This window comes from Drosophila subpulchrella, chromosome X, assembly GCF_014743375.2.
Source record: "Drosophila subpulchrella strain 33 F10 #4 breed RU33 chromosome X, RU_Dsub_v1.1 Primary Assembly, whole genome shotgun sequence".
In the NCBI taxonomy this organism is placed as follows: Eukaryota; Metazoa; Arthropoda; class Insecta; order Diptera; family Drosophilidae; genus Drosophila; species Drosophila subpulchrella.
The window spans coordinates 16,945,394-16,967,638 of NC_050613.1; the positions used below are offsets into that span (position 1 = coordinate 16,945,394).

General features: G+C 39.2%; 1 protein-coding gene across 1 annotated transcript in view; it reads right to left on the reverse strand.

Annotated features, from left to right (window-relative positions):
- The window catches only part of LOC119556836, an 83,513-nt gene that overhangs the window by 51,197 nt on the left and 10,071 nt on the right, over positions 1-22,245 (reverse strand). The gene's annotated exons all lie outside the window — the stretch shown is intronic.

A 22,245-nucleotide genomic window follows, 5' to 3' on the forward strand; every position in this document is an offset into this window, starting at 1 on the left:
TTAGCGCGTTCGCTTTTGCAACGCCCTGATTGCTTCGCTATTAATGCAACGGCCAGCGAGCAGGTGGAGCCATTGAGTTCACAATATGGGGCTTTGGCTTTGGTTTTCATTTTAGTAGTAGTTTTGGTTTTCAGCTATATGGCCATATCTCAGGTTTCAGCCCAAGAACCGCTCGCACCTCGTATATCGGCACCGAATCGGAGTCGCACTTAGTCACGCTCAAGTGCATCGCAGCTAACAGCTCGCTGCCTTTCTGATTATAGGACGAATGTGTTTGCTTTTTGTTTTCTGCTGTTTATTTTTTGTTTTTCCAGCTGCCCCTGCCCCGACTCATATGCATCTACCCTTGCAATCGCAAGAAACTTTAATTTGAAATTAGGGAAATTCTTGTTAAATAAATATCTAAATAAATGCTGCTTTAAGTATTGTAATATATAATGTAATTTTAAAACAAAGAAATCTGTATAATAGTTAAGAATTGAATTGAATATAGAGTCTAAGGACGTTATAAAACCAACGAAAATATTTATAGGGTACCTAGTATTATTTTCCATACTAGGTGTTTTAGTATATACCAGAGCAATATATTAATGAGTTTGAGTAATAATAAAATACCAAAAGAAGCTATAATCTTGCGAGCTTAATAAAAGTACAAATCTAATGTCCTAAAAACATTAGAAGGCTTTTTCTGTGACCTCACCAGAACTTGATAATTGTTATACACTTCCTTAGGTTGGGAAGTTTTTTTGCGGACACATGATACTTGCAAGTTCGACACAAAAAAAAGGCTATAATAAAAAGATCAACAAATAGCTGGACCTCAATTCCGCACTTGTTGTTTTACTTCTGTTGGTTTTATGGACCCCCCTTTTTAGTCAGTTGTAATCCTTGTGGCCGGCGCAATCATGGCAATCATCTCACATGTTGGGCAAAGTCCGCGCGGCACTTGACTGGGACTCGAAATGGAATCGGAATCGGTACCGGAATTGCCCTAGGAAGGGCAACCCCAGCACCAGCAACAGCACCCCATCACTCCAACATCCCAGCCCAGAACAACCCAACTTCAGTCGAGGAAGCCGCAGGCAGTGCCATCGGAATTGACAATGGTAATTGAAACGCGGACGGTGAGTGCTCTCGGGAAACTCGCTTATCGTAATAAACCACTTAGGGCCCAAGTATTTCAATGTGCTGTTAGTTTGGACCCCAAGTTTTGGGCTTGAAAATCCATAGATCCAGAGTTTCGAAAGTGTGCTCTCTCTTTTTGCTTTTTAATCGCATCGGGATGAAACAAATGCGAGTATTATTATATTGGAACGGAAGTAGCCGATTCGAAATTAGAGCCCCACGCCCCACAGATGTTGTTTGCTGGACTTTTGGTTTGGGGATGGGAATGGGGATGGGGATTTTCGTGGCGGATTTCTTAAGGATGGAATGGGGCTAATGAGTCACTTGGAGTGTCGCACGTGCGTCTACTTTGGCTCTTGATTGCCGGAATACTTAAAGACCTCGACGACCTCCTGAAGCCCTCCCCATTTTTCTCTATTAGGCGAAACATTAAGTAAATGACCATTCAAGAGCTGAATTTTTAGGTGGGTTGCACTGATAAGAATGATTCCGTTGGTATTTAGTGGTATTCCAAGGCAGATTCCAATTGCATTTCAACGGAATGTCGAACACTTATCCCCTCTTCGGTTTCAATTTTTCTGGGAGCCGTTCCAAATAAATAATGTTCAATGTTACACGGGTTCGACTCTGGACATCTCGTCATCATCTCAAAAGGAAGAAGCCCCATCTCAAAGTTACTAAATATAAGGCCAATCCAAAATCAATGACGTGCGTGTAAATGAATTTATGGGGGTGGGGGTTAATTTATGAGAGTTACAAGCCTCAAAGGCATGATGAATCCTTTGCGGAACTAGGAAATTGGCTTGTAAAGCCGTTTCATATTTAAAACGTAACGTTTACTTTATAACACAATTAAAAAAATTTATAATTTATTTTTCTTTCTCGACGACCATTGAGTTCATTTTAATTTTAACACTTGACATCTCTAAACACAAATTAAATAATTGCAGTGCAATATCTGCGAGGCTTGCAGATTTAAAGTAGCTTCGTCTTATAGCTTCCCCTTCCCTCGAAGATTTGGTGTGCAGATTTTTATTGGTTTTCTTGTTAAATGAGCTACAATCCGCATTTCCCACTTTATCCTACACAGCAACTTAAATTGACTACATATTTATGATTAGACTGCAACATAAATATATATTTGTAAAGGATTTATAGTATGCACTGAAATTAATATTATCATATATCATTTACACGATCTTGGTAATGCAGTAATATTTTATAATACATAAATCTCTGTTGGATTTGATTTATCAAATTATATTTCTGCGTGTAGGTCTGCGGTGTCCCTACTTTTATAGTTGGTGCTCCCCTGCCCAAGCTCATTCAATGACATTCGCAGACATTAGCAAATCAATGGCAGAATGCACTCGCTCCCATAAACATGGAGGGTAAATTGATTTTAGGAATTTTCGCGCGTGCATTTGTTTTTCCCTTCATGCGTTAAGTGAACAACTGCGCTTAATGATCAGCCGGCGAGGAGCAACAGGAATACCATATACCATATACCATGCTATACCATACCATTTCGACTTCTGGTTGCCTGCAATTATGACTATTTGCATAGCACATTGCATTCATGGCTCAACTCGGACCAAGTCAACTCAACTTGGCGTCGAAATCATTGTCTTTGGATTTGTAACGTTCTGTTTATTTTGCACCGCACCGTGGTTGTACTTGAATGGAAAATGTGGAAAGTCTATAATTAAATATGTAGGTAGTATGCAAATGCGGGTTGAACGCCAAAAACTAACCTCGTTTTTAACTTATGGCTTTAAAAATTCAATTATTTTTTTAAACCTTTAAAAAACTATTTTGTAACCTAAAAATATGTGTTGGGAGAAATAAAAACAAATATTTATAAAGATATACTTGACTAGTATATTTTTAAAAATCCTTGAAGCTTACTTAAGCAAAAAGTACAACCATACAAGTTTCTTAGCCTAAGATTACACTTAAACTTTAGTTAGGAACTGATGACCTAGACACTATTTGTTTTTCTCAGTGTATTCTGCACTACGCTTAGTAGCTATGCAGCTGGTTCAAGCAGCCCAGCAAGGGCCTTATGGGCTGGGTTTATAAATACACATATTCACACTTTCACGTTCGAATTGAGCTAATTGAAACGTATCTTCATTAACTGCATCGGCAAAGACCTCCGGCCATCTGGCGGTATTGCCACCAGCAGCAGGCGCAGGTTATGGCCTGCATTCAACAAAAAAAAATATATAAAAAAAATCCAGTCAGTGCCATGGTCGTGGGTCGTGGTAATGCCCCCTTCGCGATTTTTCCTCCCGGCCAAGACAAACACTCGTAAGTTTACTCGCACTTGTACTTCTTATTTGTGGCAGGTTGCCAACGAGGAACGGGGCACAATGAACGAGGAACTCGAAATCTAAATGGCACTACCCAAAGTCAAATAAAAAGGTAATATATATTTTACCAATTCAAAGTATTGACCAAATTTAAATTATTTTAAGCATATCAAGTTACTAATGTAAATTTGTATGCCTCCTTAGGACTTCCAGCTAAATATTTGTTAATACAAAATTGTTATGTAGCGTGATAATATCTCAACATTAAACAGATGGGAAAATTAGTTGAGCTGAACTGATGACAGTTATTTGCGGCGAGCAACCACAACAGGGAATGATAATACGGAACTCAAGACCTTGATGTCAAGTATACCACATTCTTTGTTATTTCCTTGTATTTTTAATTAATTAATTTGGACATTGTAAATGTTAAAAAAAAGATGTTAGTATTTCCACAGATTTGGATGAGCTTTCTGCATCCTTTTCGGCAGGGTCTCAACGGCCCTTGCCCACAGGTACGAGTTTGTATTGTAGCGTTTTGTTAAATCATTTTCATGAATACCCTATGCACTATATACACTTTGGGGGGCGTGGGAGGCTGGAGAACTGAATACCCAGCCGTCGAGGTCAAATATCCGAGTGTCCGAAGCCAGAGTTCACGTTTGTTTCATGTTTGTTTTTAACGCAATGGCGACGACGGTTTTGATGTTAGGCCGCTTGTAGTCAAATTGGTTTGCCTTTGTTTGGTCCACATAATGGTCTGGGCAAGGGCAAAACAGAAAAAAAAAAACACAAAAATTCGAAATAAAAAAAAAACTCAAGCGGAGCAAAATGGAAAAGGGGAAAAAATTCACAAATTACTCTCATTTCGTTAAAAGGGCACAAAGGCTTCAGCAACGGCGGCGGCGGCGGCAGCAATAATAAAACGACATAATCATCGTCGCCGTCATCTTATCCGTGGTTAAAAAATTAATAATTTAAATTTATGGAAAAAGGAAAGAGAATGAAGCGACGAAGTCATCGCCAAAACAACTTCAAAGCTGTAGTCTATTATAAGGCAACATGACTCAAAACGGACACGACGAGGTCTGTCGGTTTCGTCGCAGATTGGATGTGTCCGTGGCACAGTGGGAGATTTGGCCAGTCTTGCTCGGTAAAAGTCTATTTTAATTGTTGTTTTCAAGGTGCGTATTTGGTAAGAAAAATCTGAAAGAAACATATATGCTTGAACGTAATATCTAAAGGGAAAAGTAAAAGCATTGATCCATAAACTTAATAGTCAGTTTGTTGGGGTCACCTTCGGCATTTTAAATTTTGCGATGTGAAAAAATTAATTTTAATCTATATTTTTGGAGAGTTAAGTGGCAAACTTTTAAAGGTATGGCTCTAGGAAATCATGATCCGATTGATCAAGTTATATGCTCTGGAAGTAAAGTTTGGGGTCACCTTTTTGAATAGTTAAGGTGAATTGAAAAATTGTCAATAGAATTTGGAGAGAACTTGCCCACAAACTAATAAAAGTATTATTCATCCAATTCGGGATCCGATGATCAAGGTATTTTCACCTGAAGTGCAGTTTTGGGTCACCATCAGTATAAGTAACGTAAAAAGAAAATTTGTATTACCAATTGTAAGAGAATTCCATGACAAACTTAAAGAGGTATGAAATTTAGAAATCGAGATCCGATTGACCAAGTTTTACAATCTAGAATCGGAGCTTAGGGTCACCTTTATACCTCTATCCCAATCCGACCACAACCACTGTGCAGTGGTACCTAATAAATAAGAGGAACACTGATTGCAAACCTCGGATGTAGCATTCCCAGGCTCCCACATTGGAACCTTCCTATTTGCGATTAGATACGACTCTTCAAGTGGGCTTTCGAGTCGTGGTCCCATGGGCTTATCAACGGGTTCGGGAAACTTAATGACAAAGTCACACGCTTTGATTTCGCATTAAAACATTCGAGAGGAACAAAAACTGGTGAAGGTGAAGGGAAAGGAAAAAAGCCAAAGGGAAAGGGGAATACAAATTAAAGAAAATGATTAATTGGTTTCGACGAATCAACGTAGGGCTACCAGCAATACCAATTTGCTCTGGTTTCATTTTGGCCATCCTTATCGGAACTCGGGTTCACATGAGCCTGTCTCCCGAATGGCCAGTTATGAAGGCTTAAGACAGCATACATAATGGGAAATTGGGGGAACCTCTAGACTAATTTTCAGAAGAACATCACAATAAATTAACAAATAAAAGTCGGCCTTCCAAATGGATTTGTCCATACGTGTGTATCCTTATGTACAATCAAATAAAGGCAAATTTTTGTTGGCCAGAGGAACCTGGAACCTGGAACCTTGTCTCCATGTCTCCATCGGTCCTCGTCCCAGTTTCAGTTTCATTTTCAGACCCTCTGTTTTTTTTTCTTTTTTGGGAACCCACTTGATTATTCCTGCAATAATACGAATGTGGCCGAGCAGAGGAAACAATCTGGCCAACATTTACTGTCGCCGACGTCTCGAGTTGGTCTCCTCCTCCTGCCAAAGCGCTGCTTTTTCAGCCTGTCGTATGCGGTATTATTCCCCGGTTTTAGGGACTCCATTAAAATAAGTGCCTAATTTCATTTATCCTCGCTGGTTCGCTGGTTGGTTGCCTGGTTGATTGACTGTCTGGCTGGCTGGCTGGCTTGCTGTCAAGTTATAAGTTACAAAAATCGCCAAAATGGATGCCTTTGACGTTAAATCCGGGCGCAAAAAAAAAAAAAGAAAACAGAAAAAAATGTGGATCGACAAAAAGAACGGGGCAACATCCGTTCCATTCCGTTCCTTTCGGTCCTTTCTTGGTCACGAAAAGATATCAAAGGGGACCAAAACTTAAGCCTGGTGCCCAGAGCCTTCGGGCTCATAGAATGAATCTTAATGAATTTCGATTCGAAATATGCAGGAGTCGGCCGGTGGGTGTTACCTTCTGGCAGTAAAGTCAAAAAGTGGCATCTTTTAGAACCCCAGACACATATCGTATATGATGTGGACACAGTTTTTAAAGCCCTCTCCTCGCCATTTACTCGTTCGCTCGTCCAATCTGTGGGCCTTTGTTGTCCTTCTTATTGTTATGGCTTGGGCTCTTTTTTTTTTTATTCTTAATTTTTTTTAAGGCTCTCCAGTCTCGTAAGCGCCGCCGCCGATCGTTCCTCACATTCACACGGATCAAACAAAGACACCAACGGACTGAGAGGACCCGAATACACGAATATATGAGCCAAGCACGCAAATTGCGACTGGGAATGGGTATGAGAATGTCTGCTAACCATGGCCGGGTCACGCCGTCTTTTTTGGCAACAAACTTTAGCAAAATCGTCCACTGCACGCACTCGGGTTACCAAAAAAAAAAAACAAAAAAAAAGCAAACAAAAAACACCGAAAAAACAATCAAATTAGAGGCAGCAACTCCGCGAACATTGTATCGGTTGGTCAGTCTATCGGAGGAAGGAAATTAAAAGGGGTTGGGAACTCGAGACTGCATCGATGGCATTTAAAGTCAAATTCATTTTTTTACGCCTTAAAAAGGGCAACCAGGGGAGAAACTAGAATGAAAATGGTTTAAACTGTCTTGGGAGAAAAGGAATGGGAATACTACGGTTAGAAAAATTAAAAAACTCGGAGGGGTAGATTGAGAACTTTTGTTTATAGAGAGAATAGCAAGGAAAAAAGATGACAAATATTATAAAAATTGTTAGAACTGTCTTGAGAAAAATTTTAAAACAAGTAGGGCCTATTTCTTAAATGGTAAATTAAATAAAACAAGTGTTTATTATAAAAAAAAATTTGGTTAATACCATAAGAGAAACTATAAATACCTGAAAATCATTTAAGATTATTATAACTAGTTCTTATTGTTTTAGTATTTATTAACACACACATTTACAATGTCAACATTTTTCCAAAAAGTTCCTAGAAAGTGATGTAATTCCTACCCCACACTTTCAAAAATACTTTGTGATATAGAAGAGGACCAGACTGTTAAAAATCTAGAGGCACGCGCGATGTTGCAAGCCTTCTTTTGTATATATCTTCAAATTAATGTGACTTGCCATATGAAGGTACAAAAATCTTTTTTCGGTCGTATGTACGAGTACAATTTGAAGTGTTAATGGCTCGTGAGTCAACGTATTCCTTGAATCAATAAACATACAAAAAACAAAAAAAGCAAAACAACAGAAAAGATTAGAACAAGAAAAAGAAATCATTTGCGTTTTATATAAACGAGCTACCGAAGCGATTTGTAACGATACATTCCGAGCAGAATGTCTACATTTGGTCGCAAGTACCGACGACTACCAAAAATATCTTTAAGTGTCTTGTATTTGTTTACTTCCAGCTAAATGTTTACCCAAGATCGAAATAAAAAATGTGTAGTAGGCATTAAAGTTTTGGACCGCTATTTTTCACGTGGCATATCCCCATCGCCACACTATGTATCTCCACTAACTCGAAGACAAGTGGAATGGGATTGGAAATGGGCGTAGAGTTGGAGGGAAGTGAGACGATTAGATAAATTTGAGGAGATTCTGGCAAACGGGCACTGAGAACAGAACTCAAAAGGAAGAACCTGGCCAGATTGGCATTTACTGCTGCCACTCGCACTCACCCGATCAATCCCTGCCTATAAACAAAGTCCAACACTCGGCTAAAAATACAAATGATGCTGCCGAAATGTACACATCTTAGCATTGGCCACTTTCAACTTTGCTCATTTTTTACATTTGCACATCTCAAGAATAGTTTTTGGAATGTGCAGTTCTTCAAAAAATCATCACGACATTGAGAAAGTGCCAACCTGAAAGATAACTTCAGATATAAAAAGGATTTTCAATCCATTTTCCCTGATTATTTGTCTAGTACATTTCCACTCATTGGTTTTGAAAGCTCATTTAAAATGTTTAAGAGATCTCTGGTGGCACCCAAATACCATTTTCGGTTGGTTATTGTTTATTTATTTCGCAACAGTCAAAACCGAAAGAGAGATGATATTCTTTGTCAGGTGATAAACTGATCAATTTGTTAATACAAGGTATCCATAGAGCCTTAAGATATTGAATCTGATTTTCATTATGTTTTTAGCATGAATTTTGGATGTTATGTATCTTTTTACCTCGTTACTCATTAGGTGAAAGGTATATTGTACTCGTAAAAACTATATTTGATCTATAAAGTATATACATTATTATCCATTAAGATCCAATGGATATGCACCACAAATTTCGTATAATTTTTAAGGAGCTTTACCAAAATGTAATATATTACGCCTGAGAGTAGGCAACACTTTCTGTAACAGTGGGTATCTTAAAGTTGAAATAGTATAATCGATCTATAAAGTATATACATTATTATCCATTGTGATCCAATAGATCTTCACTATAAGTATCCTATAATTCTTAAGGGGTTTTCACCAAAGTGTAATGTATTACTCCTGATTGTAGGCAACACTTTTTGTAACAGTGGGTATCTCAAAGTCGGGAAACCTTTATATCTTGTTTTTCCCTCAAAATCGGAACAGTATTTTTTTAAATATTCGTAGGGTGTGGGGGTGGGCTAAAGAAAAATATAAACATATTGGAATAGATAGAACTGCGTATTCTTTTGCCGGGCAGAACGAATGCGAGTACGTTCGAGTATAATAAAATTTCATCGGCAATGGCTTGAGGTGAATCCACGCCGAAGAAGGGATATGGCGGATCGTTATGTACATATTTCCAGATCTTTTTCGTTTTTTTTTCGTTGGGGCGGGGGTGGTGTTGAGACTATTAGGTAGAGACCGCTATTTGCGGCATTTGGTTTGGCCAGGGCGTTTTGTTTGCTTATTCATAATTGTTATTAGAGCACATTTTTCATCGTAATTTCTTTCACGCGAAATAGTAAAAAATAAAGACATCTAAAAAGTTTCCCCGTTGTGCGCCTTTGTTGATATTGTTTTTGTAGCTGTTTTTCTCCTGGTGCCGCTGATGATGTTTTGCCCGACTTGAGTGTGCGGCATTTGACTCCAAAGGCCTATTAGTGCGCCTTGTTCGCCTTTGTGCCTCAACGCTCCTATGATTTTATATTTTATACATGTACTATACGGTCTTTATAGCCAATCCATGCCCATGCCCATGCCCATGCCCCACCGACCTCGACCATTTATAATTTTTGCTTTTAATTCATTAATGACTTTTGTAAGTGTATCCCTCGCAATTAGTCACCCTGCCCAGTCGCACATATGCCAACAATCTCTGCGGTCCACCCGTTCACAAATATACCTACCCATATATATATATATGTATAGATTTTACATATATCCCCACCTAGTCGAATCGAACAGTCCATTCCGATACATATATATCCATGCAGCTGCCCCGTGTGCAATTGCCTCGGAACAACAAAAGACAGAAGAAGCACAATACCTAATTGTTAAGTATCAACAAAGTATAAATCTAAGATGCAAAGCAAAGCAAACCAAACCGAAAACCAAACGAAGACGATTTAATTATATGAAATCCACGCATATCCAAAATTGCCTGCCTCGGAATAAAAACAAAATAGACAAAACACATTCAATCCAAAATGTATACAAAAAGTAAGATATTACCATTAATATAGGGCAGCGCGCCGACAGAGACCAAGTGCGAATGATGTGCAACAGATGGCCCCGCCGAATTCGGAATTCTCTCGGCCCGTGTTGGCGACGTTCATGATTTCATGCACCGAAAAAAAATTTTTTTAGATGTATTTAGGTAACTTTTTTCTACACTAGAACCTCCCCAAGCGAAAATAATGATAACTATATCTCTAAAACGTAATAAATCCTTTAAAACATAACTAAAATCTCTGAAACATTGAAAAATCTCCACAATATTATGAATTTTCTAATAAATCATTAATATATTACATTGTGAAATCTCTAGAATATTATAAAATGTCTAAGATATCCTGAAACCTCTAAAACCCTTTGTTATAAGAAAGTCAGTATTTTAATACCACTGCTGTCTAAATCTCTACCTTTGCTGGTGGCAATAAAAAAAAAAGTTCAATCTGTTACTAAAGCTTAGAGGTTTAGGCTTAAAAGGGGTAAATAAAATATAATAATTTCGTTGATTCAACCTCATCACATACTTAAATAAGACATTTTAGTCCACATTTTAGTATTTATGTTAGTATTTTTGTGGTATTTCTTTTGAATCACTAAATACACTCGGTGTTGGAAGAGTACTTCAGACTAAGTGATTAAACTTGGTTTATCTACAACTATCAGTTCTTATTTTCAGTGCAGAACAGCAGAAGATGGCGTTGATCAGTGGTTTGAGAAAAGTCCGGGAGCTTTCACCGTTCGCATGCATCACTTCACCACTCCACCGCCCCAGAAAATATCCCCATTTCCCCATAGCCACATCCAGATCGCATAGTATCTGTATCTGAATGCGAATGTTTGGATCTGGATGCTGATTCTCAAACAGAAGAACGTCGGCGATGTAGAACCGAAACTACAGAGGCATCAGCAGATCAGAAGATCAGCAGGGGAGTGGAACTCGAATCGGTCGGTGAGCACTTAGACACTTGAGTTGTCCAAAGATCTATATGTGTGTATGGGATCTATAAGAAAAGGGGTGGCGCGGGGAGTTGGGCGCACGTGAGTGTGTACGAAATGGATCAGGACTGTTTCATCTTGAAATGTTCGAAGCCACAGCAGGTTGTCTTCAGGCCAGAATCGGATGCAGATATAAACATTCCCACTCCCATTCCAAAGTACATACATTTTCCAATTGCCCTTCTGTTCCCTCACCACCTATGATTTTCGGGTACACTGAGGGAAAAGTGTTGGATGTAAGATCTTCATTAAGGATATATGTAAACGTATCCTAATATACTTTATACATATTAAGCTATATCTATTTTAAGTAAAATGGCTAAGGAGGCATTAAAAAATAGTAGCCAAGACCTTTAAAAATTTAATTTTCTTGTCCTGCCCTTTGCGTAATATCTACAAATTTCCCGTGACTCTCACAAATGCGGGCCTAATCAGCTGTGAAAATGCCGGAGACGGTAACATCTTGCGGATCCCTTGAGTGCCAGACGACTGGCTTCTTTTGCCCAGACGGGGTCATAAAAAGGTGGGAAGGTTGATAAATTGAATTGATTGATCGCGCTAGAAAGCGGTATGAATAACAGCAGTAACAAGCGGTAATCACAAAATAGTTTCCACTGATTTTGAGTTATGGGAAATTTTGAATATTCCGAAACGAAATTACGTCTCAAATATCATTAACCGTGCGATGGTCATTCCAATATGCTCCCAAGCCAGTATGCTAACACTTAATCAAGTGGTCGAACGATGCACAGTGGGTAAAAACTGTCAAAACAATAATTTTAATACAATAAATAAACAAAAAACTTCCCTACATTTTAAAATTAAATAATTACTATTATATGCATATATACATATTTTCAAATTTTAACACATTTGATAAATAAGTTTTTGTTGCCTAGTTAAAAGGGCATTTTTTAAAGTTCATGAAGGTTAACATAATGTGTTAAATATATCTTGTTCTGATATATCTTTTATAGATATAATATTTTTTTTTAATATTTACATTCCAAATAAACCTCAGTGGCCCCACAGTGCAATGTAGGAAGAGACGTCTGGAAAAAAGCCGGGTTCTCCCAGAGCTGAATTTTCGAGGGCCATTAAATGTAATGACATCAAGAAAGGAAGCTAACTGCTTAAAGCTTAATAAAAAACGAATTAGTCAATACAAATCTACGTAAATACTTTGAGTACCAACTTATTAAGCCCAAAACTATTGATGTATCTTTTAAAAATAGCAACTATTTCTAAAACTAAATTAAAATGCCCCATGTCTGGTAAGATAAAAAATACTAAAGTCATTTTTTAAGGTTAATAAAAATAAAATATTATTTATAAAATAAACTACATGTTTATTTACCAACGACAGATCGAATCGAAACCCTTTAACTGTGGCCAAATTCTACCTGACAAGCCTGTTGATATATCAAGCGGACACAATCGACATTTGACAAAAAGCCTTTGCGGTCGCAGCTGAGTCTTAATCACCTTGTAATAGCCGGTAAGTGCATGACTTCCCAAATCTTTATCTCGATTTCCTACACTCCCATACCAAACTATCCCATCCCATACCAAACCATACCATCGGCGACCTGCGTTTTTATATATTTTCAACCAATTCACTGTGACTCTGGGTTTTTAATTATTTTGTCACTAGCTTATCGGCGGGGCCATCGACAAATCTTGACAAAGACATGACATGGAACAATTTGTTCCGAGCGCCGTGCGATTGTGACAAATTATTGACAACAGTATCAGCGGCTGGAGAACGAAGGCGCCACCGAGCGACCAAATCAGTTATCCAGCCATCCCATCCCATCCCATCCCATCCAATCGAATCCAATCCAACCGAGCATCCAGTCAAATAGCCACCGACCAAGCCCGATTCTTGAGGTATAAGCCATCAATCTCAATCTGATAATGATGCCGCTGAAGCGCCAGAGTGCCCGATTGTCGGGCTAAAAAGAAAACATTCAGACACACACTCTGGGCTGAAATCAAAGTCACTCACTCACACACACTCGCTGGGATCTGGGATTCGAGATCTAAGTGTTCTATAAGGAGTGATTCCCAAGTCGTCTCGTCTGGGATATCGTCTCCTAGGATGGAACCAGTGATGCCAATTTGTTGACCAACATAGGTTAGTTCTGAAGTTGCGGTTATGTGTTCTATAGGATGCAGTTCCTACTTTTAAGATGGAACCAAAGATAATAGATTACTGACTAATATAAGTAGATTTAAGGGTTTTGATTATAAATACTTTAATTTCTGTAGTACTAATATGATGATACTTTAGGTAATGGCAAAATTGAAACATGTCTTAGAGGTGTTACCCCAAAAAATAGTCAGTATCGTCGGGAAAATATCCATATTTTCAGAACTGTTTGCGACAGCTACTGCGGCAGAACACACACTATACAGGGGCGGGCGATTCTTTACATAATTATTACGTTTTCCTTTATGCGGGGAAAAAGTGCTCGTTCATACATAGAATAAATGGACGGAGTCGCAGTCGGCGACGGAGACGAAGTTCTGGGATTCCAGACACAATGCCAGTGGCCAACAGAGGTTCATGCACTACGCTCTACGCTCTACGACCAGTCCCAAAGTCCCAAAGAGTGTGCGCCAAAAGTAGAAAGTAAATGCCGATGACTATGGACTAATCTTAAAAATGACGGGAAAATGTCAGTCACTATCACAGATCAAGCGTAGAAAAAATCATTAATTTAAATTGTGACCATCTACTCGACATCGACATCGCCATCGACATAGCACAGCCATCGACCACGGCCCAGAACATCGGCAATGGCAACAACTTGGCCAACAAACCGACCAACCGACCAACCAACCAACCAACCGACCAACCAATCGACCAACCACAACTACAAAGGCCAAGAGACGGGGCCACTGAAGACCGTCGATTGCCATATTGTCGAAATCAAATTGACCGACGAGGCTGGTTTTTGGGGGCTGTGACTGAGTCTCAGTGACTGAAACTGGGACTGGCACTGGGATTTTGTCCGATACGGTGGGTCTTTTTTCGCCTCTTTTTATTTTGGAGAAAGGCGAAAGTGTGTGCGAGTGTGAATGTGATTGGCACGGAGTGGTCAGCGTGTCCCATGCTGTGTCTTAGTTATAACCAAATCCACCAAATCGATGAAAAATCATTTACGCAAGTATATTTTAGTCATATACTATCTGCTATGGCTAGAAGGCTATTGTGAAAGTTTTAACATAATAGCTTCACAAAAATCAGATGGTGAGGCTTTTTGACAGAGTTATACGGACAAAGTTATACGGACAGAATTATACACATGGGCAGATATATTTACTGATATGTATAGACTGATATACTGATGAATATTATAATAGATGTCCGTACAATAAAGAGACCAAATATTACGAACGATATACAGTCAGTTATAAGGACAAATTTAAGGACAGATATCCGGACAAGTATAAGGACAAACTAAAGGACAGATAAACGGAAAGCTATGAGGACAAATAAGGTCAAATTTAAGGATAGAGAAAATAAGATAAGTAAGGACATATTTTAGGACAGACATACGGACAGTCATAAGGACAAATCTAAGAACATATATACGGACAAACGGACAAGATTAGATATATCGACTCGCCTAGTTATGTTGGTCAAGAATAAATGATTTTAGTCTTTTTCTTGATTTCCAAAGAGTCTCCTCTGTCATAATTGCCTTGAAAATTGTTGATCCTGTTGGATTGTGTCCAAGACTTACCTCGGTCTTATAAGGCGAGTTCCCCTGCAGGGTGATCAACTGGGCTGGGGACACCCCCCGTTTTCTAGTATCATTAAGGCGAGCGTTAAAATCAGTCAGGTATACGACAACGCCGAAAACTTTGCATAGTTCGTCGGGGGAGGGGTGATGGAGTTTAGATGAGATGGTATGGGGGCACAACTTGTACAACACACAGGGCACACAAGTTCGAGAAAAGATTGCGTGGTATGGGTATGAGTTATTGTTCGTGGTGCTTCGGTAATCTGGAGGACTGTGGCGATAAAACATCAAAACAAAATTCCGAAAGAAACGATTAATCTTTTGGTCATTTTCATTTGATTGACGGATGGGAAGTAAATACAAGAATGAGATGGAAATATAAATGAAATATGCGAGATTTCAAGTGAGCCATAGTAAGACATATTGGAATGGTTTTGGATTGGATTGGATTGGATGGGGTCGGCGTAGACCGGCAAGACGAATTATACTGGAGGAGCCCAGTAACTAGCACAGATGATCAAAGGAGGTTACGCGTCTGCCTCGGCGAGAAACAAATGCATTTTGGGCGATGCTCAATAGTAGTTACCTGATCTTTGGGACAACCGCAGCCGCAGTTTCTAGGTTGATTATCGTGTGTATCGAGTGTATGCGAGTATACATGTGTGGATTCCACGTAATCCAACCCAAAGCGAACGAAACTAAAACAAATTCAAGCCAAAGAGAAAAGGAAAAGGGAACGCCTACCGCGGAAGCAGACGTTTGACTGCCCGAAACCGGCAATTATCAAAATATGTGCATTAATAATGCGTAGGGGAATGAATCAGCTGCCGCCGAGGTGATCTTAGGTGAGGTAAGATGAGGTGAGGTGACGACCCCGGGAGAGACACCGAACTATCACTCCGGATCGGGGTGGACGACGTCACCGCTATCGCCGACGGATACGCCCAATGCAGATATCCATCCGAAAGGGGACACTACAAAAAAATTGATGTTAAATGATGGTTATAGCTTTGTTTTGATTTATTGTGTCTTTAATGGGTAATTTTTTTATTTTAAATATATACCTTTAAATACTATAGGTACAAAGTAGTAATATATACTACACTAATTCTGCTAAAAAAGTAAATTAATAATAAAACCACTAAGGGAGAACATTTAAAGCTATATTAGATTAGATTCATTTTGTGGGATTTATAAAGTAGAGTATAGGAAATAAAAACTTTCTTTTTTTAAGAATGCATCCAGAACGCTTCTGGAATGCTTCTAGAATGCTTTCTTAATAGCTATTAAATAACCGATTCAAAAAAAATGTTTTTTTTTATTTTCTTTGTGAAATAACTTGAAAGTTAAAGCACAACTTGGTCCCCATTTTTCACAGTGAAGAGAGGCCCTTAGGGCCAACTATGCCTGTGTCTTTTCCTTCTTCTCCGCCTTCAAGTTCCACGGTCACGGCCATGGCCGCGAAAACGGCTGCGGAAGGCATTTCAATCTAAAGACTCTGCCCGCTGTGAATGCGCTAATTAAAAATGTCCTTCGACAGGGACTCACCGCAAGTATTCGTGGGCGTGGTCAAAGGTTGCAAAAAAAAAGTAAAAAATAATAAACGAGAACAATAAAAAATCATTTTGTTTTTGCCAAAGCCTGCGAGGGTTCCACACTGAAGCCAAATAAAAAGGGGATGCATTTCAATTTCAAAAGTTCCTTTGCAGTGTTTGCAATAGCACTCTGACATAAAAAACAACACAGTTCAATTCACTTTGCATCCGATCGAATGGAAATTGGTTTGGTTATATAGGTTTTTTTCTCTGTAGAGAAGTTGGCTTACATTTCTGTTAAGAATACTTACGTTAGGTATTAAACTAAAACTTAATTTACTTGATTGCTCAGAATTTTTAATTTGCTGAATAGAAAATGGTTTCAAATCTTACAAAATTTACTTACAACATATTTTTTCAAGTCCCAAACTTTGGTTGATTTTTAATCCTTTACGCAAGGCAGAAGAGATTTGTTGGCCAAAATTGGTTTGACTTTCAGTACGAGTAATCAAGGTCCTCAGTAATATTTTCTTTGCATACCATTGTACTCTGCTAGTTTCAATCAAATAGTTTTTGCTCCTCGAAAAACTCCATTTTCGTTCGTCATTTTCGGTCTCTGAACCCAATTTCGGACAAGATACAATACTATTAGTCATCGAGTACATAATCGAGTGCCTTCGAATCGAATGCTAAGGTCCCCTGTCAATTAAAGTTTTTACTCATTTGGAGGCAGACCACAACCCCCACTGGGGCGTCTGTTTCGCTGTGGTTAGATCATTTACTCGTCCAGTCTTCGGTCATCGACGGATGACAGCCCCCAAAATCAAACTAAAAATCCAAATCGAAATCAAAGGAAAACGAATTTAATATGAAAGCAGCGAGTCATGCGGGCCGAAGCTTCGGAGCTCTCCGTTTGATAATGTGGTAATGATGTAAATGATTAATTTCTTGAATAATTCGAAAAATCACGAAAACGTAATGAGAACAAATTATGTGGCGTCGTCTGAGGAGTCTTGTAGATGTTCTTCTGAGTGGGTCTTGTCGCTTTTCGAGAGCCTTTCCAATTTTTGTACATTGTTTTTTTTTGGTCAAAGTTGCCCAGTTCTGGTCGGTCTGTTGGGCTTATTAAGAATATAAATTTCTAGAATTACTTAAGACATTGTATTTACGGACCGTGACCGGGTATGCACCTGCCAATAATTTATACCAGTCACAATGGGTGACAAAAGTTGCGGTGGCAAGTGCAAAGTCGCCTGAGATCGAGTTTAAGGTCATTATCCATCCAAAAGACCCTGCGAAGAGAGAAGCCCCCGAGTGTCTTTCGAGGGGTTGACAACATGGGCCTTAGAGCTCCTGATTATGTATTCATGCATACGTTAATATGCCTCGCTGAAAATACCAAATACTCGTAGCGCACCCCCCCCCCCCCCCCCCCCACACCCCAAGACGACGAGCCGTATAAGTAGTGGGCTTATGTTTATGCGCCGATCCCGAGCGTGTGGTTCGAATTAAAGTCGTTGGACGCTCCCGTTGCCGTTTAGCTGGAAATGTTGCGGCGTAAAACGAATGCGCGAACTACTGCGGCATGAAATTAAATCCAACTTGGTACCGAACTATAGGAGACGACGACCAAGACGACGCTATCTTGCATATCCAAGTGGTATGCTATGCTATGGTATGGTATGGTATGGTATAGTGCAGTGCAGATCCAGCAGATATTCAACAGATGCACATGCATGTGTTGTGTCCGAGAAGCCGAAACCGAACGAAACCAAACCAAACCGTACCGAAACCGAAACAAAGAAAACTTTTCTCTCCAGTGCCGCACAGTTGTCCAACCGTGCCATCATGGTGATGGGTGATGGCGATGTGGATGTGGCTGTGGATGGCCATGTGGATGTCCATGTGTCCATGTGTCCATGTGCATAGAGAGGGCACTTGTTCACTGCCCCAGAAACGAACGGAACGCAATCGCGAACGCAAGCCAAAACGCTGGCAAACCAACGCTAAAACGCTGTAACGCTGAAACGATCCAACGATGATCGCCACATTTTCTTCATTTTTCGCTCGTCTTTCTGTATGTATTTTTTTTATTTTTTTTGTATCTTCTCGTGACCGCCCTCCACTACCACTCTCTGCCGTCTTTTCCTTATTAATGAGCATCGTGAAAAGTGCGACCAAATGTGACGTTTAAATATTCATGAATCACCAACTATATCGCACAGCCAGTTCCAGTTTCTTCACTCGGTGCCCTGGGTTTCGGTCTCCGGCGCGGGTCCAGTTTATCTACCCAACGACTTCCGTCGTCCGGACTTTAGTTTACATATTAGACCAAATTGCTGAAAGCGTTTTTGTCTCCCCGGTTTTCTCAATTAACTGCTCGACTATATTGTCTCAGATAAGCTAATGAGGCACAGGGGATTCCCAGGGGGGTTTTAGGGTTAAGGTAGGGTTCAGAAACTTTGGTATAACAAAAAAAATATTCCGAAACTTGGAGAATACTTTTTGATGAAGCCATTATCACACACAAAGAAAATCAGCGAGCAGTGACATCTTATCTTATAATTTATGAATGATTTTAAGAAAATATTATAATGATTATATTATAGTTCAGAGAAGTTCAGTAACTATGGTATAACTATAAGAATATTCCAAAACTTGGGGAGTATATTTGATCATACGCATACCAAACCAACGAATAGTGATAACTTATCTTATAATATATTACTATTATTATTATACTCAGGGAAGTTCGGAAGCGTTGGTAAGCCAACAAAATATTCAGAAGCTTGAAGAATATATTTGATCACAAGCATCTTATCTTATGATATAAGAATGCTTATAAGAAAATATTAAAACAATTATATTATAATAAAACATCTGCCCTACATCCATTAGCAAATAAAATTCCCCCATTTATCAGCAATCTAGAACGATTAAAACTTTTCAAGAGAAGAGTTAAATGTTCTAGATATTCTGCAATTGACAGATTCATTCTCGGAGCCAGGGGCTTGACATTTTGATCGCTATCGTATATGCAAAACAAACAGGCCTTTGATTGCATTGCACATTATGCACCCCGGCCATACATATATACACATGTGCGTATAAAGTCGGTATCATAATGCCCCGTGGATGTGGATGGGAATGGAGATGGGGATGGGGATGGGGATGTGAATGTGTTGCAGAGGCAGGGCTAATGACGGCGGATTCCGAAAGCGCCCAAATTAAACCATCATAATTTGAGTAATGATTGAAAACCCTAGGGTATTTTGCGCATATACTTACGTACACACACTCACTTACTTACCTTGTAGCGAATTTTTTAACCGAGTCCTCCGGTTGCCTGGTTTAATTTGCATATGTAAATGTGCTTTCTGCGTTGTCCCCACTTGCAGTGCCTTTGAAGTCGCAGTTCCTGTCCCGGTCCTCTGCTCGACTTTTTCCCTAAATGAATTTCGCAATTTGCATCGCCCAAGTGTTAAATAAGTCGTTTATTGCGCATTAAAAGACAGCCAATTTCCACTAAATTATATTTGCGCATATATATAAAAGTTAGCCAGGAGCCGGTTGGCTAACGAGATGATGATGGATCATGTGCCGCGAAAGTAAACAATATTTAGCATCGCTTAAGGAGGACAAATGACAGACCCTAGGCGCTACATCTATCCATCTGTCTGTAAGAAGTCTAGCCTTTGGGAATAAGACGGAATAGGTTGCACCTCAATTATTCTACATTTTAAGATTTTTAAGATAACATATCAGTTAAGTAATAGGGTGGTATAAGCTTTTAAACTTTAATATATTCCTAACCTTTAGCTTGACCTATAATATTTATTTGGATTGGAATATACATGTTTAATAGGGTGGAAGGGGTTGCACCTTAGTTTTAAGTATATGTTTTCTTGATCTTAAGGTTATTAAGATAAAATCTTAGCCATGTAATAGTGGGTTATAATGATAGTTATAGGTAATATTCCTAATCTTTATTTTCGAACTTTTGTATATTTAATGATAGTTAGTATAGTACATGTTTTGCTACATTTTTTTACATTACTAAGATATAATCTTAAGCAAAGAACAGAGTAATATATATTTTATGATAGTTATAGGTTACATTCTTATCATTCTGGATATAGGGGGTTGCAATGTTCCATATTCCTAGATAGTATATTAACTAAAGGACCCTAAAATCATTCAGAACTACCTTAAATCGATTTATCCTTTCCTTCCTATGTGTTAGCTTAGTTATAAAGTCGCTTGATTTTAATAAAAATCGTACTTGATTTCAAAGATCACGCCAATATCTGTTGGCCAACACCCTTTCCTTTCCTGAGGTTGCCAACTCCGATTGCGTTAACCCATTCGATTGTATTCGCCGGCATGTCGCCATCGCCATCACCATCGCCATCGCGATATTGCATCAAAGTCGCTGTAATATACTGATACTGACGTCTGTTGGCGATTTTCTGGCGATCCACTTGAGTTGCAGTGGGGCAAACTCCCCTGAGTTTGGGTTTTTTTCTTTGCCGGACACTCTGCGGTTGCTCAAGCGTTGGCTTCTGACTTTCAGACTTTCGGACTCTGTGACTATCCAACTATCTGACTATCCGACTTTGCGACTCCCAAGGCAGCAAGTTAAATATATGAGGGGGTGTGCAACGCACAATTAATGCTTTTGGGATATGTATCCAACAGATTGGACACCCACATGAGCTGACAAAATTCGGAATACTCGAAATACACACATATAGTTTTCGGGGGGATCCATTCGAATAGTTGCGAATTTTGCTGCGCGTTGCGGAATTAATCATGGCAGTGATTCAGCTCGGTTCTGTCAAACGCAAATGTCACATTGATGAATGATTATCGTAATTAAGCGGATAACGACGCCGGGGACTTAACAAGGTCTCAGGATATTGACTTCCCTGGAACGGTGACATGTGAACCCCCCGCCTTCGGCATCTTCAATCAAAGGTCACAGACTCTGGTGGCAACTCTTAAAGCTTCCAAGTCATAGTGCTACCCCCCAACTCCATCTAGACATCTCTTGTCTGAATTAATCTGGGGTTTTCCTGCATACAAATGAGAGCAGAACGGGCCGGACATTGATGTGTCTAAAGTCGGAGTACCATTTGCCCCGGTGGAATTTTGTGTTTTGTGTGCCATTTTTGGGTAACCAGCAAAGCCATCTGCAAATTAAATTGTAAATTTTCAATGCTCCTGGGACAAATTTCAATCTTTTATGTGTGTGCTACACGTCTGCGGCGAAAAAGCAGCCAGCGCGGAGGTTTCGAAATATGGCAGGCACACGATACGACAGCCCCAGTCTTCCGACTTTCGACTTTCAGTGGGTGGGATGCATCCATCGCAGCCATCCTATCCGTCGTATATGCATTGTCTCCGCAGATCTGGCCGGGGACTCACTAACGGCATCTGGCGGAGTCGCATTCCCGTCCGGATCCGAAACTATACACAAATTAGTACACGGAGAAAAACAAATCGGATATTCTCGGGTAGAATTTATATCATTTTGATACTTTTAGTAGATCTATTAACCCTCTTTTGGTACTATAACCTTTTAAATAGGTACATACCGTTTATATTAGGTTTAACTGGATATTTACATTTATCATATCTTAACTACTTATTAAAAGAAATGTCTATTGAAACCGCAGATAAATAGGATTTGATATAGAAATCTTAAAAAAATCTAAATATTTTGAAGAATAGTGCTAAGATTGAGTTGGTACTATAGATTTTCTTTTGAAGAGGGATCAAAATGTTTTAAATATTATAATTTTGAAGTTTTCGGACTTTAAAAGGCTAGTTTTCCTCATGAAAATGGTATGGGGTCTATAAGGTTTTCCTTGATTTCTACATTTTTCTTTTGATATCAT